The sequence below is a fragment of the Electrophorus electricus genome, chromosome 10 (genome assembly GCF_013358815.1).
Source record: "Electrophorus electricus isolate fEleEle1 chromosome 10, fEleEle1.pri, whole genome shotgun sequence".
NCBI lineage: Eukaryota > Metazoa > Chordata > Actinopteri > Gymnotiformes > Gymnotidae > Electrophorus > Electrophorus electricus.
Genome location: NC_049544.1, coordinates 13,745,274 through 13,765,701, shown reverse-complemented (window position 1 = coordinate 13,765,701; position 20,428 = coordinate 13,745,274). Strand labels below are relative to the sequence as shown.

Genomic DNA, 20,428 nt, shown 5'->3' with positions numbered 1-20,428 from the left:
CAATGTTTTGCTATTAAGTGAATCATAATAAAGATCAGAGAATGCTATGTCACATGTTAACTGCCTTACTGTTCTATCCTGCTCTGCAGTATATAGTTCTTGAGGACACCCAGGCAACACTCTCTCCTAACAGGCCACCAGTGTCTACATCTGAGTCATGCATGTTGGAGGCTGAAGGTGAACAGAAAGAAGAGTGACTGAATGTCCCTGACTTCACAACCTCTGTTCAAACAAAAGTTCTAAACTCTATACAGATTATACAAAACCAAAGCTACAACACTTTGGCATGAGAAAATGGCAGGTTGAGTCACACACATTCCCAGGATGTTAGTCACCACAGCTCTCTGCGTATCCCTTAGCAATAGCTCAGTCACTGCAGAGATGTGGTGCTCTTCACCTGCCTCTGCTTTCACACTGACTCAGTCAGCATGTGTGTGTGTGTGTGTGTGTGTGTGTGTGTGTATGTGTGTGTGACATCTCTAAGGGTTTCACGTCACAAAGTCCTATTTGGAATCATGATTAGAGCAGTTACAATGGGGTTGCTATCCATATTCGTGAGGCAAACAGAGAAGGGAAATAATCATGTTCTTGAGATCTGCAGATCTGAGGACCAAAGGATTTGGTTATGAAATGTTCCATGAGGCTTCTCAGCATGTAGCTGGAAAAGCATGCCCCTTTCTGTATCCCCAGTGGTGCTTGCTGTTAGCTTTCATGTCAAAATCAACAGCAATCAAACCAGAATGAAAGAAAGTGTGTGTGTGTGTGTGTGTGTGTGTGTGTGTGTGTGTGTGTGTGTGTGTGTGTGTGCGTCTGTGTGTCTGTGTGTGTGTAAGAGATAGACTATAGGTAGGAGGGAGGAATTCAGAACTAAGTAACACACCTGTCAGCTGTTTCCCTTGGGTGCTCTCTCTCATTCATCATCTTCTTTTCTGAACTTAATCCTGTTCATTCTTTATATTCCTTTCTTAATTAAAGAACTCCAGTGACAACTCCAGTGAGCAAGGTTATTTGAACAAACAGAAAGCAAGAAGCCACATGCCCCTTTTCAAGACAATTCACATTCTTGTCTATCTGCAATGTACTGCCTATGACAACCAGTATGGGAGGCCTCACACGGCTGTGGAATTAAAGAGATAATTATCTGTCTCTGGTGATGAATGTGTTTACAGTGCTAAATGCCAGGGCTTTTTCATCAGCTGAAAAAGTACTCCTACTCCCTCCTAGGCTAAAATACATTACAATACACACGTACGTGCTGTATGTCAGACTCGTGATTTTTAAAAAGCCATTAAGTCCAAGTGTCAACCTTCTTGTGTCAACTACATGATTCATAACTGAATCTCAGATTGTGTAATGGTAGTTGTATTGGTCAACATATGAATTGTAAAACAAAGGTCCCTTTGAAGGATCTTCAGAACATTTTTTGTGAAGTTTCTTTTTCAGTATGTATTACAGTGTGATCGATTATAATAATCCACACTCTGGTGATCATAGCATAGCCTCTCTGACTATATCTAGTAGATAATCTTTCATGAAGAGCCATAATCAAAAGTTTTCAATCTAAAGAATAAATACAGATCTGGAATATATTTATGTGTGCCCCTGTGAGTGAATGAGAACTATTAAGCCATTCAAAAGTAAGCACGCGAGGGAACATTACAGTGGACCATTAAAAGAAAAAAAAAAATGTCACAAAGACCACACAGCACACTAGATATCTAACACTAGATACCTGCTATTCCACTACATATTATGTTATATATAAACATAATATGTAGAAAAACTCACACAAACTATATATAAACATAATATAATATGTAGAAAAACTCAAACAAACTGAAATAAGCGCAAACCAGTTGCATTACACAGATTCATTAGACAGATCATCTAATGTAGTGTATGTATGCCTCTGAAATAATTTTCGGTAATAGTTGTCCCCCAGTGATAATGGTGGGGTGCACAAAATGGATAGTGATGAAGTGAATGCAGTGATTTTAGCATATTTTAGTGTTTTAGTAGGTGTTCCAAAAGAGTAACTTACAACAATGCTGAGGTTAATGGGTGAGAATAGATACAAAGAGGATATCCACAACAGCTTAACGAATGCTGCCTCATTTTTCTTCCAGGAATAAAATATTTATCATCTATCCAGTCTGGTATATCTCACATCTGACTCAGTAACATTACTTAGGCTCAATTAATATGGAGGACACAAGAACACTGCCAAGTGGTCCAACAGAAATTAGTGGGAAAAACAGAGAGTGAAGAAAATTAATGGGCAATATTAGCCAAACCAATCACAATATGCCTTCCTAGCCTAATTTTAATACAAGTGTGGTAGGAGCAAATAAAATGTCCAAAGGGAAATGTTTTAGGTCCCAGTATTCATGGATGTGGTATAGATTTCTCTGACTTCTCCATGATAATAGGCTATGTTTAAAAAAAAAAAAAAAGCTTAACACTTTAGGAATAGAAGAGGCAGTTGGGAGTAAAAGGAGGATGTAATCAAACAAGGTGACTGAGTGTTTAGAGCACTTAATTGCTATTGGCTTTATTTCCCAGGTCTGGTAAGCAGCTACTGCCAGTGCTTCTGAGGGCCTACACCTAAACACTGGCATTATCACCTACTTTAAAAATTAACAATTGGGACACAAATATCTAAAATTAAAACTGATCATGTTAAACTAAAAATCAGGAATATATATTGTGAACATATATGTGACTATATATATATACATGTATTGATATATACTGAGTGGATATTCTACTCTGTTATATATGGTTGTACAGACAACTTTTGCCACAACATCACTAGATTTGCACTTTTTTGGGGGGGTGGGATATCTCCCAATATGATTGCACTATGAGAGAGATGAATGCAGTTCATTGTGCCAATGTACAGTTACTTTTAATGCATGTGAACTTCAACTTCTTAACATGACAAATGACATCCGCACAATTGTGGTGTTCAGCCAACCTCACATCTTACAGGTCAGTGTTTTGTGGCAGGCTGGCACACACTCCATTTTCTCCAAAGTGCCACAGGAGAATTTCCTATTTTCTTTTATCACCTTCAGGTAAGAGTGAAAACAGCTAGAGAAAGACTTGTGGACTGACTGGAGCAACATTCTCCTAACATAAGTGATATTTCCCTAGAGAAATCCTGGGTAGGGCTGAAGGGATTCCCTGTAACAGTTCACTGGTATCATTCTCCTTTAGAGGATGCTCTGTTTATCTTATGAATTTTAATAATTTAGATGACAGCTTCAGGCATATTTCCATATTGTTTCCCAGTATGGTGTGCCCTCTCCATATCAGTGTGATGGCCTGCACATGCCAGGGGTCAGTTTTGCTAAACTTATAGAAAGGTGTCACAGTCTGTCTTGTGTCATGTGTGGAAGCTGTTTCTTTGCTGCACTGCCTGCTCTTTTGACTCGCCTGTTCGCCATTCCACAGGAATATGTTTGTGAAATTAAACTGCAGGACGTTCACACCCATATTCTTCCTTTGGTTGTGTTCACAGTTGTGATTGTGAGGATAGAATAGTTGCTGTTCTGAATTTAGCCAACCTCTGCCAGTCTCTTGCCATCATTCTTCTCTGGAGAATGAGCAGTGTTTGAAATAGGTATCAATCTATTTCTGGAGTGCACATTGTTGAAATTTAGCCTAAATAAAATCAACCAAATGGAGCCAGATGTAAGGCTTCCATCTTGGTATTCTGCACTTGGCACTATTCTTTGCATGCTCTATGCCTTGACCTCATTTTACAGGGCAGAGGTAAATAATCTGAAAGACCTATTGATCAGAAATCCACACTTGCTCTATCACCATTGCTTTGTAATACACTGTCTGCAATCTGTCTATATCATAGGTATGATTATGTAGATTGGCCTAGTGCATGAATAGTTCAGTCATTTTTAATTTCCACTGAGCAGATGCAACAGTTCATATACAAACAAGAACCACAGAGAAGAGTGAAGAAGTAGAGAGAGAGTTTAGAAAAAGAGAGAGAGGCAAGTGGTAAATGGGGAGTTGGACAGACAGGCTGGAAGGGATGGGAGGAGAGATGAGGGATCTTCACATCTGTTTCTGAAATGATCTAACAGTTTGTATCTGCACGCATCCTCCCCCTCAGCACACGCAACCCAGCTCAGTTTGTTTTCGCTGTCATGAACAACCCAGACGGCTGTTTACCTGACGTTAATTTCAATTAGATGTCTAACTGTCTGAAGAAATGGATAGTGTTGGGGAGATACTACTGGGAGGTGGCCTCTCTACACCGCCACACTTCTACTCCAGGGACCAGTCATGGTGCACTGATCTGTGTTCATCTCTTCGGTCTTACTCTTCTCTGTGTATCAGTAAAAACATAGTTACAAGACAAATTACTATATATATATATATATATATATATATATATATATATATATATATATATATATATATATATATATACTATTGCAAAAAGAGGTAGCAAAATTCACCTTAATTACACATGCAACACAAATATATATTCTCAAGAGAAATATCACACACACACACACACACACACACACACACACACATCTATATCTATCTATCTATCTATCTATCTATCTATCTATCTATCTATCTATCTATCTATCTATCTATCTATCTATCTATCTATCTATCTATCTATCTATCTATCATTATTTATTATTTCTCCATTTATTCTTTGTATTTAATTGATGTTTAATTTAATTGTTTTTAATATATGTTTAAATATATAGCTTTTATGGTGCTCAAAGGTGTTTTTCAAGTCTTTTCATGATAATCACCTCAAACAGAAAATAGACCCATATGGTCTCACCACCTTATTCAGTAGGAAGCTTCTCATAAGCGTCTCTCTACTGTGAGACAGTGTGCTTAACGAGTCTCCTTTCAGCTCTTCTCATGAGCAGCTACAACAAACAGATTTGATACTGTGTCCCCTTCATTACCTTAGCTGATTGATTACATGTGTGAACCACCAGTTCATTAAGTGAATACATCCTTCTATCCTTGCCCGGCATCTGGGCCTGTATTGTCCAACCATTTGTGGAAGACGCTCAGTGGCACTGTCTCTTCACAGGAATGAAAGCAATTATCTCCTGCATAATACACCCTCATGAGGCTTGAAATGGATGCAACATTTAATACAACCCTAATTGGGTTTCATGCCAGCAGAATTTATCTGCAACTTGGATTGTTGTGGAACTGCACAAAGCAGATTACAGAAGTGGCCTCGCAAACATTTTTATGGGCTATTAATGACAAACAGATTCATTGCAGGGGTGTTTAGCCATGGCCACTTAGAAAACAGGGATGCTTTCTGCTGAGTTTATCTGTCTGATAACAAAGTATCAAGGGTAGCAGAAAAGGCAATGCGATTTAGACACACATTGGGAGTGTGTGTGTGTGTGTGTGTGTGTGTGTGTGTGTGTGTGTGTGTGTGTGTCTGTGTGTGTGTGTGTGTGTGTCTCTGAATTGGGGAGAGTTTTGAAGATGAAATGGCTAATTGCTCATAATTCATACATCTTGCAAAAGGGGATGTTACAGATGGCGAGGAGACTGTCAAAACAAATCCTTTCTCTCCATCAGAAATTACACCACAGATAATGAGTGCTTTGTGCCACAGCCTGGTCGTATACATATGAGAGGGAATTGCACTGGATAGCAAATCAAATCAAACCATATCACATTCAGATCAAATGAGCCAGGAAGCTCATTTCATTTATAAAAGCAGAGGAAAGGATTAGGACTCCAGGGTATTGTGTGCTGCTGCTGTACCCTCTGCTCCCTAGAGTACATCTGTGGCAAATCACTGCCATCTCACATTAAATAGCAAGTTAGGCCAAGAAGACAATCTTAAGATGTGCCAGTATGCCACAAACTATGATCCAATCATAATATCAGCCATTCTGAAGACAACATTTTTGCCATTGGATTCATACAACTAGATGTTATGTTGTGCATAAAACCCCTTATAAAAACTTGTTTACATTGATAATCATTCAGTACTATGATAATATCTGTTATGTGAATCTTTGTGTGTTTGCACACACTGATCTTTGAGAGCTTGACCGCACCAGTTGAGGAACCCTCACGGACATCCGTGATCTTACATCAGCTTTTAACAACAGTGGGGTTCAACAGAGAGAGAGAGCTTGTTCATCTTTCCCTTCCCCAGTTACCTCAACACACACACACACACACACACACACACACACAAAAATAAAATTTAGTAGTCAGTGAATACAAACACACTTTTTATTTCCTCAGTTTGCTAGGGCAGTGTTCACTTTAACATGACTATTAAATTGTGCTGACCTCAGCTGTTTCATCTTCACAGAGGCTACCACCAGCTTTTGGGAATTTCTCAGCCCAGAAATCATAAGAAAACACTATCATAAACTCACCTTCACTTGACCTCGGGCTCAGAGTTGCTCTCCAGCCCCTCCAGTAGCACCTGTCTCTCCTGAAGGAGCACCAGTGACCTCCCTGCAGCTCGGCACAAAACAAGTGTTCAAGTGTGTGGGTGTGAGGGGTCCGGGGGGTGCCGGGAGCACAATGCCAGCTCAGTGCGAGCTCTGTGGGAGACACGGGGAGACAGAAGAGGGGACTAAGAAACGGAGAGAGAGAGCGAGAGAGACGTGAGAGTGTGACAGAAGCAGAGAGTGTGGACGGGGAACAGAGAGAAAGGGAGAGGGCAAGCGAGAGCAGGAGAGCAACTCTGGGAAAGCGGAGCTGAAGGAGGCCATTGAGTCCGGGCTCTGCGCCTCTGCCCTCGTTAACATGCAGATGGGAACAGCTGTCGACACTCTGCCATGACGGCTAAAATATTTACGACTCGCTGTTTACCAAAAGAGACCCCGACTGACAAGACCATGGGTTCACCACTTTCTTTCTCCAGTTTATTTCTTTCTCTCCCTCTCCTTCATTTTTTCTCTAACACACGTGACTTGTCTTACACACTCTCTGACTGTGGTGCTCTTGCTTGCCTGATAACGCTTACTTTGAGTGACAGTTTTTAATCCTGCCCTCCGCTAATGATATTTGCTTTTCCTTGGCGCATCGGCCTGCTATCAAAATGTCACAGGCAGATTTACATGAGCCCAGCCCACCAAACAAAGCCGATTTTAGCCCGCCGCTATACAAAGAGTAGGAAAATCCATATCTACTAGTAATCAATAGGGGAAATTTACACACTGCATCAATGGGCTAACGGCTTCTAATGATACAGGCTGGAATAAATGAATGCATAAATAAGAAGGGATGTGTGTTCAGTGCAGAACTGTAGCAGCAGATAAGAAGGCAACACTAGGAGCCTTTGTAGGAGACTGGGCTACTTTAGGTCATGTGTTGCATCCTCAAAAGGATCAATTAAAGTGTAGGCAATTTTAAAGATGCTTTGGGTCACAAAGTATTAAATGCTTAGCCATACATGTATTCCTCAACCAGTGGTGTAAAACTTCAAAGGACAACCACGTTAATTCTTTCTCTGTCTGTCTACATTCTGCCTCAGGCAGATGGAAGGGTTTGATGCAATTGCTCGTCACAAAGCAGAATAAAAAACGACAGGCCTGCAGGGCACAATTACCCAGTGTCAACAATTACTTCTCCACACAACCACTTTATAGCAAGGTCTCTGAAGGATTGGAGCATGCACCTATGGCCTGCTTATCCTTATATCAGCTCCATATCCTTAACTCATCACAAGATCAGGAAAAATTAGCTAAGATGTCATGTTTCCCTGTCTGTCAAATGTCTGCGCCAATGACAGGGGTGTCACCTCAGCATTGGTATATGGGTGAGAAGGACGGGTAAGAACTGTAGCAGTATCTGTGGGCTGATAGTCAGGGTATCACTGTCAACAACTGAGGGACGACCAATACTATCCATCAAACTGTCCAGTCCTAAGAGAGAAAGAGAGAGAGACAGAGAGAGAGAGAGAGAGAGAGAGAGAGAGAGAGAGAGATCGCTCTCTCTCTCTCTTTCTATATATATATATATATATATATATATATATATATATACAGAGAGCGAGAGAGAAGCAAGAGATATAGAGAGTCTCTAACTTGTTAGTGGTGAAGTGTGTTCAACTCTTGGGTCCTGGGAGCCAGTGGCATCAGATCAGAAAAGACACAGTGTCTTACTTCCAATTGTTTTCACCCGCACACATTCAGACACAGCATCAAATGTGCACAGTAAACAATAACATGCAGCTGCAGTTTGCCTGAAGAAAAACAACATTTGTGCAGAATTTGAGACTTAATGGGATGGAAAGACAGAGGTCGCACTGGCTCAGACAAGTGAAGCACAAAACGCTGACAGCACCAGATTAGACAGGCTGCATTTTTGCAACCAGCTGCTTTCACTTTCCTCTTTGATTTTTTTTCCTTTTCGCTTTTATTGAAGGAAAAACATGCAAAATATATTTATGGAAAACAAGGAGATGAATTCAAGCCTATTTACTGGCAGATGTATTCGGTTTAAAAGTCTATTTTTATACTGGCATGTTAGAGAAGGATAGATTCCCAGATGAACGATATTAGGGTACATCTGTTCTTCTGCAACACATGAAAAGCAGCACAGGAGAGCAACAATAGTTGGCATAACAGGGGAAAAGCACCATATGAGCTCGAAAATAAGGAAATCAATAAACACAGAATAAACAACAAAACCTTAGTAAGGGAGAATAAGCTAATGACATGAATTAATTCCAATGCCACCAAAATGGCCCTCCATAACACAATTATATTGTGACAAAGGCTTAAATATATCACCATGTCACGTTAGCTCTGACAGCTAGCCATTCAGTTTGACATCACAGCTGCTGCACCTACGCAACAGAAGAGTGAACAATGACACTCTGGAGGTAGCGACCTTCTGAGATCTTTTGGGATTTATGTGCAGAAGGAGATGGTCATGTCAGATAGTGAGGATTATGCACGCACTTAAGATCAAAGCCACTCTTGTTCTCGCAAGAGAACACTGTGTGAAAAGAATGTCTATGTTTCATTCATATCCTATTACAGCTGCTGTGATTGAATTTTGTACACAAGGTGGTCTTATACTGGCACTGCAGAACAAGGGAATCATAAGGAAGGCTTTGTTTTATTGTATAAAATAGTGTAGGCACTCCAATATGTAATGATTTAGCATGAATGGTAGTCGAGAGAGACCATCATTTTGAAAACATTGATAGCATGAATAATTTCCTGTCCATTTAACAGGTGACTAACATATGGAGAAGTAATTAAATATACTGTACAAGATAGAAAAGTGATCCAGTTTGTAGTGCTGATTTTCTAAAGAACTCTGTGTGCAAATGGAGAGTCAGAAACCCTTAAAAGATAAATGACAGAAAAAGATTACTCATCTTAAGTCTCCAGTATATCCTACTTTTACTCTCCTTCTTTCTGTCTCTCTCTGCTTCGTTCACTCTCTGAGTGTGTGCATGGTTGTAAGGCCTGAAAGAATAATTCTTGAGGTGCAAAATGAAAAACTTTAGTGCCATTTTTTTTCAGACAAAATATTCCACTGAGACAAACTACAGTTGTGGACAAATAAAAAAATTGCTTCACTTCGGAAATGCCCCAGTTATTAGGTGACCTCATATTGCAAAGTTAATTACAATAGATGTTTCATAGATGGAAGAAACTGTAACCTGCTTAATTCCTGCATGTTGCTTCTCATCAATATAAGCCAGGAGTTGATTTGAACAAATGCCTCCAGAGCTCATTTTCATCTCATTAATAGCAGTGAGTTATCAGTGCTTATCGACTGCATGTGTTGAACAGGCAGCCGCACAGAGAACAAAGAGAGTGAGCGAGCCTGATCTTAGTGGTGGCCTTGTTCACTGCCCTGCTTTGTTATCTCTGCCATCAGCAGTCCTCCCATTTACCCGCCAACAAACAGAATCCACTGGTTGAAAAGGAGACACAATCTCACACACACACACACACACACACACACACACACACACACACACACACACACACACACACACACACACACACACACACACACAAATACACACAAACACACGCACAAAGACAAACTGACAAACACTTAAAAATGTTCAATGGTAAATGGCAAATAGCATCCCCACTATCATTACCCATTCTGGTTCTATCACTCATAAGCAGCTAAGTATAGTTGGCGACTCCCCTCGCCTATAATTGTTGCCTATAGATGTGAAATCTCCCTCTCTATCTCTTGTGAGGTTACACTGCTTAATGAGAGTGAAAACAGTGTGTGATAGAGGTATGCTCTCTTCCCTGAGATCCTCACAGCTTTATTTTTGGCCCTCTCTGTTCTTCAGAGCTCAAAGATGCCTGACTGGCTTTTAGCTCAGTCATGTTCAAATGGCTTCATCAGTTTTCAATGGTCCTCATCTTGGGGTTGAGTAACTACAAGGAAATGTGTGAACAGCTGTGTTAATGGAAAATCACATGCAAGTAGAAACAGCTTCAGTGTCCTTTCTAATTGGGGTCTAGTCCACTCTGGTTCTATTCACCATATTCTCTTTAAAGGATAGCAAGGGAATGTGGCAAGATGGCAAGAAGAATATTTCATAAAGTAAGCCACCCACAGGCTGTATTAAAAAGACACACACATGCACATACACACACAAACATGCAAACACACACTCACACACAAAATGGTCTTATATCCATCTCAGCCTCTCCGTATGACAGCTGAGCAGAAAGTCATCATGTTCTTTGATGAGATGTGGGACTTGGACAGGGACACAGGACAACTAATGCTCTCTATCTTTCCTTCCCTCTTTAAACCTAGGATGATCTTTGCATCCCCCCACACAACTGCTGAGCTTCATTAGAGAGGACCACAGACCCTGATTTACACCCTAATTAGCGATCCAGTCAAACCCTGATCACTGAACTCACATAGGGTAGCCACAGGCCATGAAGCTCTCTCTGCAGTCTTATAATCAACCCATTACTACGGTACAAAACCACGGATCCATCGCCCCTCCCACACGCTCCCTGTCCTTTCTCTATACTGACCCTTGCCACCTCAGCAAGAAGTCAAAGTCATCAAGAGTAGCCTACGTTATCTGTGAGACACCTGAGACTCCAAGCTCAGCTAATATAATGAGAACAAACTGTCTTTTGATTGTACAGGACAACAATTTTGTAAGTCTTAAACCCAAGGGGTCTATTGTGGTTAAATATGGTGGTATTAGCTCATTTTAAGTCATGCACTGTGGTACAGTGAGGTTCTTCCTCACAGCCTTACCAGTGTGAATTGAGCTGACATCATTTGCAGAAAATGGTAAAGAAGGGAAACACCTCAAACACCTTTGTAACTATGTGTCAGGTGCATGCAAACAAAGTGATGATCAAAATAGAGGATGAGAAAGGGGTGTGAGAGTGTGTTTGTGTGTGGGGGGGCATGTTTCATGAGAATATATATATATATATATATATATATATATATATATATATATATATATATATATATATATATATATATATGAGAGGCAGTAGGGCTGTTCTCTTGTTCTGCGCATAAGCATCTTACAGCGGGGGCGAAGCAACCTGGATTCTCCCTAAGCACTGAAGACTGAACATGGCGAACGTTGGGAAGATAAGAGAGAAGAGGTGAGAAAGAGGGAGTGAGCAAGCATTCTAAGGAGGCAGCACAGGTAAAAACAAAGCAGGACATCTAGGCTGGAAGATACGAATGGCTGCCCTCCAAAAGCAAACGGTGTGTCGTTGTGGCCTGTCTCATCCCCTTTGGTGATTAAAACCGTGCTGCCAGGCTGCTTTGGCATGGCTTATTTTAACTTCTAATGCATCACTCTTTCCTCTTGCTTTGGATAAAAAAAAGAAAACAAAGTGCCAAATTTCTTAAACCAAAGGGAAAGCACTATGTACCACCTCTTCAAATGAAAAATAATCCAGTGAACCATGTTGGTAAAAGAGGTGCAGAAGCTACACTGAAAATGAAAACGAACTATACGAAAATAAAATGAACACTTTTCGATATTTTATGGAAATAATAATAATGACAATATTTATTATATTATTATTATAATATATATTATATTATATTATAATAGATATTATATTATAATTATTATATTATTATTATTAGTAGTAGTAGTAGTAGTAGTAGAAGAAGAAGTAGTAGAAGTAGTAGTAGTATTCTTATTATTATAATTATTATTTCCATAAAATATAGAAAAGTGATCATTTTTTGTTTTGAATCTGTTATTATCTAGCAATATCTAATAATGCCGTGTGTGCTCCGATTCAGGTGGGTCCAGGTGCTACTTTAAGCGGACAAGGTAGACTCTTCCCGGGTGCGCAGTGAGGCATTTCTCGCCCCGACTCGTTTCATTCGCGTATTCAAGTAGAGGGAATTGAGCGCTTACATAGTCCCCCCTACCGTACAATCACGGAACTTTCACGTCCAAGTCCTGCGTGAATTCCCAGCGTAAGTGCAATATAACGTTTGGCGATTTTCCCTGAATTCGCAGTCATTTTCACTGCAGCATATGCATGCTCATTTGTTGTCAAAATATTGAGTGCAATATAGACTGTTATGTCAATTATAACAGTTGATATTTGCCACACACACGCACAGAGAGACAGAGAGAGAGAGAGAGAGAGAGAGAGAGAGAGAGAGAGAGAGAGAGAGAGAGAGAGAGAGATTTTACTTGTTGTTATTCTATAAAAGAGTTATCATCCTTGATAACTCTTGTAACTCATGTAACCACTGAGCCGGGCTAAACGCGAGTCATCTCGGCCTTCCGCCTCTCTTTCAATCGAAAGGCAACTGAATGCTTCATTTACTTCCCAAACAGAAGTCTTAACATGTTCATACCGGGCACTGGGGAATTTTTACATAAAAACTGGTAAGCACGTCATTGTCGTTTAACCACGCTTTAAATATGTACAAAACATAAAATCTCTATAACGGTGTTTCACGCAAAAAAGAGATAAAAATGAATCATAGATCATCAACTCACCACGTACAACTACGGTTTTGTCCGCAACCGGTTCATGCAAAAATACTGTAGTTACAGTTTACTCGCAACATTCAAAATGCACAATAACTGCAAGTGTAGCTGCATTTTTGTATTTTTTTTTTAATTTTTTTGCCTAAAATAACTCCGATCTTGTGAGTAAAAACTGGACAGATTAATGTCTTAAAATATTCAAAACAACTGAATTGTTAAATTGTGCATATGTGGTCATTCAAAAATAACCCGTCACTCATGTACTATGCTAGAGGAAAATCAACCTACTGTGAGATTAACAGAAGACTTCGTGCAGATAAAAGGTAGCTACTCTGATCATCACGAGGGAGATACGAAAGGAATTAACTGTGGCGCACATTGTGAAGTAAAAATTAAATGGGCGTTATCATTCTTAGAGAGACATGCATTCCCGACATGTTAAAAAAAAAATTAATTCCACGCGTGATAAAATTAAAAATGGCATCTTAAATGTAAAGAACTTGCCCAGAAGGCTAAACCTTCGGTTAGCTTGGACAGCTATCGACCATTGGTCCCATTTGCAAAACCATATGAGCAATGTAACTATTAAACAAAGTTTAAGATGGATTTGCAATATTAACTCTAATAACAGCTCATATTGTTATGCTGAGTTCTTTTCGTTGAAAACTATAACATACGGTATAGGAGAAAGGCAAAGGACAAAATAATTCCCAAGCTACTCTTGGTAGTGAGGTGGCTAATTCTAAAAGCAGAGAATCCCGTGCGGGGCGCTCAATGAAAAACACTAAACTATACGAATATTCAACACCAGTGTATTATTAGTATTTAGAGATGTTTAAAGTCATTTCACCAAACATATATTTTAAACTTACAATTGATGGAGTCACCACAACAGACTAGTATGCGAAGTCCACTTCGTAATATCGTCATCATATGTTTATAAGAGGCATGAATGAAACCTGGGATTTACCTCCGGAAAGTTGGCATTTCCATTTGCGGTGTTTTCGTTCAAAAGCCTTTCCAAAAGCACTCTACCACCCATCGATCTTGTCCAAAATAAGTCCTACATTCTAAGTAGGTCTAAATAAGTCATACAACAGGCTTTTATCTGTTTTAACAATAACACAACAAGAGATTAGTTTTCTTCCATGGATTTTAGGGAACCCCAAACAAGCCACAAGCATCCATGAATTCGGAGCAAAATATAACTCCCACCCAGTTCAAATGTTCATTACTGTTGTAACATGTCCTTGTTATGTTCTTTATCTTTCACCAAAATGTCTGTAATAAATCCAGACCTCGGAACAGCAAAGTATCGTTGCTATTATCCTGTTCTTGCACAAAAAGTGCATAAGCAGAGTCGAGGCTCAAGGGAGGCGCGCGAACAGTGGCGCAAGCTCGCTCGTTGATTTGTTTTCTCTGTGCGGACTAGGGCAGTGGGAGAGTTCCTCGCGGCTTTAGGATGTCCTTGCCCGTCGGTCTGTCCGCAGAAACTGGATTCAGTCTTTGAAACCAGGGAGTTCGTCACAAAAGCATATATCCTGCAGCCCCCCCTTGTGGAGCTGGAGCAACGCGTGGGTCATGAACGAGACACTCGGAAAGAGAGGGGGGAGAGAGAGAGAACACATGGAGGCACTTGTTTGAAGCAAGGAAAATGGTCTTTCAGGGACAAACATTTATGAACATTTCACAGTACATTCATAGGTTACGTCAAACTAATATTTATCGTGTTTGTTCTCACCGCTGACTTTGTTATTATAAATATGCATTTGAGTATAAATATATATTACACAGCAAATACGTGTACTTAAGTGTTATGGGAATACATTTATAAATAGGTTTTTAGACAATTACCATATTATAAATTCTTCAAGAACAGAGGCCACAGTTGTCGATTGGAGCAAGTTTTATCGTTAGGTTGAAGAAGACTAAACAGTTTTATATGGGTCGGGGTAATTTAAGCTTCGTGTGTTAATAAAGTGTCGACGATAATAAAGCAAAACAATACTGCTGTAAGCTCTGACATCCCGCAGCTCTTCCCGCGTTCTTCACGTGGGCGGCCACCTGCTAGCTGCGCGTTGACAGGGCTCTCTTGTTCCAGGGTGGGCGTGGGAGGCTTCTGAATTTAAAGCTGTTCCTCATGGAAACGGTCGAACTGTGCCAGAAACGGGTGAGCAACATTACGCAAAGCTCCTGTCGTCATGAAGCCTGTATCAAGTTGTCTGTGCGGTTATGTCGGCGCGCTTTGCTTATGCGTGGGTGATGACTACATTAACAACCAATACCATTTGGAATTGAACATAGGGGAAGGTGTTTACATGCGTTTCGAAGTTAGAATCTTCAACTACTTGACGAAACACTCTCAGGAGTAGAAGCCTCCGTATACGTGTGTGCTCATAACTTGGTGTCTTGCGCTTCATTGCAGTTTTGCACCTACTCCATGGTTTCAACGCATGTATTCCATTCTGACATCTAATGGAACCGTAAGTTCTCCACGGCATCTGTAATATCTTTCACCACTTCTGTCCCGTGTTTATTGCGCACGCATGCTTTCGATAGCAAGTCTGCCATTATGTTCAAGCTCATTGTTCTATTTATTTAGGTTCTGCCCGTGGCCCAAGCCTCACCGCTGAGGAAATCCTCTGATCTCCAACCTGGGCAGATCTGAGAACACACACACACACACACACACACACACACACACACACACACTCTCTCTCTCTCTCTCTCTCTCTCTCTCTCTCTCTCGCTCTCTCTCTCTCTCTCTCTCTCTCTCTCTCTCTCTCTCTCTCACTCTCTCTCACACACACACACACACACATGCACACACACACACACACACACACACACACACACACACACACACACACACACACACACACACACACGCGCGCACACACACATGCCCACAGACACACAAACACAAATACTTCACACACACCTGTTTAGATGATGACAATATAAATTCAGTTGTGATATATTGCCAGGTAAAATCTGCAAGTTATTATTTATTTATTTTTATGTGTAATCAAATTCTAAGGCTTCTTCATAAATTAGATTTACTACTGGCTGATAGTGCATTTTCAGAGCACATTTGGTCTGGAATTATCTACAACTTGGGTAAAACTACTCTGGCAGTGGAAGGTTATATAGCTGGGGTGAAGCTTCTCTAGAAACAGCTAAACCAACGAAACAACATAAACAGTTCTCCATACCAGAAATAGGTACAAAGCCCAACCTTGTGACAGAGGCTAAACCATACTTCACTTTCGGCTCAAACCAACCACACAGGTTCTTTTCACCAACATCTCAAGTCTTCAAGGGTGTGCACTGCCAGCAAAACATGACACACACACACACACACACACACACACACACACACACACACACACACACACACACACACACACACACACACACTTACTTGGGGCTATAAACCCTAAACTGAAGGAGAGGCTCCAACAAATCCCAGGAATTACTCATTCCAGAAGAGTACAAGCCTAGGAATAGCCAAAATACTGTGCCACACCCTCAAACGTCCTGGCCCCTGCAGGCCAGACTGTGAAAAATATAGATATGACCACCCATTTTAAAGTGACATGAGTTTTTAATTGTATTATAAAAGATATGCTTACTATAAACCACATTACACACAGAACTCTAATGTGGATTACTATTTGAGTACTATTTTAGTACCAAATGCATACCATAAGTATTTAAGATTTTTTCAGGGTTCAGATTCTGAAGTTTTTTTTTTATCTTCCACATTGCTGTACTTCATCTTGCTACAGCCTTGGTCTTTTGCTTCTCTCAGGCCCCAAGATGACTGGGAGTGAGCACATGGTGTACAAAGTCTGACAACTGGGGCTCAAGTAAAGGCTAAGAGCAGCACATTTTTTCAGAGCTTGCGTTATATGCATTACTAACCATTAGCAGCTATGATTTATTCAATACATGACCAAACCACTATAAATGTGCTACTGAAATATTAATAACTGTGTAGAATACAAATTATGCCCTTTAAAAAACTGCCTATAATAAGTTTTAGAACAGGACATGTATTTAGAATTTTATGTAGCGAGTTCAGCAACTGCATAGCATTGTTTGGCAAAAAAGCAAAGCCTTTGATGATATGCAATGATCTGTCCTAAACTCACCAGGTGAGTTAATGGAGCAAGGTTCAGCTGTGTTAACACCTTTTACAAAAGCACACAAATGTAATGCATAGTATATGGTCATGAAGTTGTATGTGTTAGTTTTGTATGTTGTCAAATTCAGCATTTAATTACCTAAATACATCTGTAAACATGTAAAGAGTCTATAGGCTAATACAATTTTTGAATCATAATTTGACATAATATTTACAAGTAAGATGAGGTGTTCAGTATAATTCCCATTTGACAATAATATCTTTAGATGCACATTGACCCTAAAAGTGCATTTGTATTAGAGAATGTTACAGTTTTACAGTGCCAAAACATTCAACAAGTTCTGTCGTGTGGTGTTGTGTCATCTACACGGTTCAATCCTGCTGGAAATCCCATTACAGATATAAAATAATGGACATGGGCAGCATTTAATGTACCAATAGCCAAGAACCTTTTTAGCATATATGCTTGCAAGAATTTATCAGTGGTGCCAATATTACTGGAGTAGCTATGACAAGGTATGAGAAAGTAAACAAACACAGAATAGTAAATTCAATAAAATCTACATTCAAGTTTTGTTCTGGTGGACATTCAGAAATGTTATACAAAGATTTAACACAGATCTATTAGAAGTCATAAATACAATAATTATCAAGTAACCAGAATTTTTCAGTAATAGTTTTTAGGGTTTTTTTTCTCTATAATGCCTTAAATGCATTGAATGACGACATAAAAGTGGATTTAGCATTTCACCCTTTCTTGTACTGTTATGTAGAACTTCTCAATATGTTATTAGTTACCAGAGACTTTGGCCAAACATACTGCTGGAAATACCATATTATTTTAAATATCACATTTTCAAAGAAGTTCTGTACAATACATTTTTTTCCCTTGCGCCAAAGGGTTGTAAACTCTCCAAAAATGGGGACTTTTATGTTGACATATTTTAATATCATTTTGGGTCATACTAAGCTGACATTAAAAGGCTGCACAAATTTAAGAAGAAGCATGTCAACAAAATGGACACTGGTAGCTCAGTGGTTAAGGTATGTGACTTTTAATTGGAAGGTTGCTGTAAAAGTCCTACCACTACCAAGTTGCCACTGTTGGGCCCCTGAGCAAGGCCCTTAATTCTCAATTGCTCAAGTTGTACGCAGTCATAATTGTAAATTGCTTTGGATAAAAGTGTCAGATAAATGTTAACAAAATAATCAACAAACTGCATCACTTGTTATAAAAATGAGTGAATGTGGCAGTAGGAAACTTTGCCAGTTGAACAACAAAAAAAAATCCTTATCACTCAGTTCTTAGTGTTTCTTAACTGAAGGTGTTATTGCATTGTTGGGTTTAGCTCCACAAGTGCACACTCCAAGACAAAGTTTAGCAGTGTTGTCAAGTTCACAAGTAACTGAAAGAAAAAAAAGTAGAATCATGTCAACAAAATAATCACCAAGTTGCATCTCATTTTATAAAGTTTCATGAGGTAGGAAGAATACATAAAGTGATCTGAGATCACTTAATGCAAAATCTCACCACCTCCTGCAACGTCAATGGTCCTCACCTGTCGACTCTCTTCTTTAGCTCACAACAGGCTTTTAGTGGCATTTAGGTCAGAAAAGCTGGAATTTCATGGGACCAAAGTACACAATATACCTCCAGCTGTATAATTTAATTTCTTAATTATTTTATCCCTGATTTATAAAGGTCAACAACCTGATGTATCATTTCATTTGGATATTGTCTGATGTTCCCCATGTTAATGGGTGGATAAGTATGTTTGTTTCACATGTCCCTTTATATTATAGTCAAAGAAGAATCCTTGAATTTTGACTTTTAAGATGTGATATCTCCAGTAGAGTTATACAAAGGGCTAACATGAAACACCAGGAATGTGAACAGAGGTTTTAAACATATGAAAAGTGGTGAAGTGGTGACAGCTGTGTGTGTGTGTGTGTGTGTGTGTGTGTGTGTGTGTGTGTGTGTGTGAGAGAGAGAGAGAGAGAGAGAGAGAGAGAGAAAAACGTAGGTGGGGAATGTGTGAAGGTTTATGGGAATCATAGCAAAGTCCAGGTGTGGGCTCATCCCTAATGGTGTGGCATGACATAAGATTTAAGCTTAGAAGTTCTTTAAAACTTAAATATGTTAACCCTTATTTGCTCATCTTCACCTGCTTTGTACAACTTTAACTCCAATTCTCATGTTCACGTAACATAGTGAGCATAAAATACACGTTTTCAGGATATGTAACTGTAGAGATTGTTTAACACATTTGTGTTGATTTCATACTAGAGATTACATTTACATTTTACATTTACAGCATTTGACAGATGCTCTTATGCAGAGCATATTACAGAAGTGCTTTGTCATTTGCTCACAGAATGTATCCTAGCCAGTATGGTAGGTTAGAGTTGAATATACCATTGAACTAGAATACTGTTGAACTACATAGAGCAATGCTGATGCCTAGAAGTGCAGAACACATAAGATTAAATGAAAAATTACTGAAGAAAAGAAAAAAAGCAATAACTTCAAACGCTTAGTGTGGCAGCTATTTACAATTTTTTTAGATGATGTCAAAATAGCTGTATTGCAAGGATTTTGAAAAGCAGCAGATAGCATCTCTTAACCGTTATAGGCATCAGTGAAGCAATCTCAGGGGCCTGGGTTTTATTTATTTTATTAACTGATTTACAGAGGCCACTGTAAGTGGTGGCGGATTTTTTTCTGAAATTCTACATTCGAAAGTAGGATTTATGGACCCTCCTTGACTATGAATGAGCTTAATTAAATAGCAATCCACCAAAGTGTGGCCTACAAGGAGAAGCTATCCCTCTCCAAGACACATGTTTGCTCAGACCCAGCTGAAGCTTGCTCTGTGGTCAGTGTTGACTTTTTGTTCAGTGAGCATTTACTGATAGAGCAAAACAGCTGTTGACAGCACTTATCTTGCATTTATAGGCTGTCGGCAATAACCTGAACATCTGGTGTGTTGATATTTGACACATCTATATTTATGAAATATCCAGCTTCTATAGTAAGTCTAAAGTCAAAGTTTGCTATAAAATTAATAAACAAAAGAATTCTCAACTAAAATTCCAATACATCTAACTTCACTGTAAAAGCATTGCATTTCATGTAGGAAGAGGAATGTGTAATCAACGTTATGCATGCTATGTGGTTTTATGAATACTGTGAATGAACGAAAGAGCACACTTGAAATATATTCACTGATGTGCACAATGTAAAAATTCCAATTTAGAAGAAGATATAAAAATTTAGGACATTC

At 39.4% G+C, this 20,428-nt stretch overlaps 1 protein-coding gene across 11 annotated transcripts in view; it reads right to left on the bottom strand.

Moving 5' to 3' along the window:
* adgrb1a (adhesion G protein-coupled receptor B1a) overlaps positions 1-14,563 on the bottom strand; it is a 64,282-nt gene extending 49,719 nt beyond the window's left edge. For 4 of the 11 annotated variants that reach the window (XM_027001827.2, XM_027001818.2, XM_027001836.2 and 1 more), the window contains exon 1: positions 13,867-14,562. The gene's annotated coding sequence lies outside the window, so the exon portion shown is untranslated. Of the gene's footprint in view, positions 1-69; positions 172-6,419; positions 6,591-13,866 lie in introns of all 11 variants that reach the window. The other 7 variants (XM_027001793.2, XM_027001759.2, XM_027001754.2 and 4 more) reach the window with 6 other exon arrangements.
* Between the last annotated feature and the right edge of the window lie 5,865 nt (positions 14,564-20,428).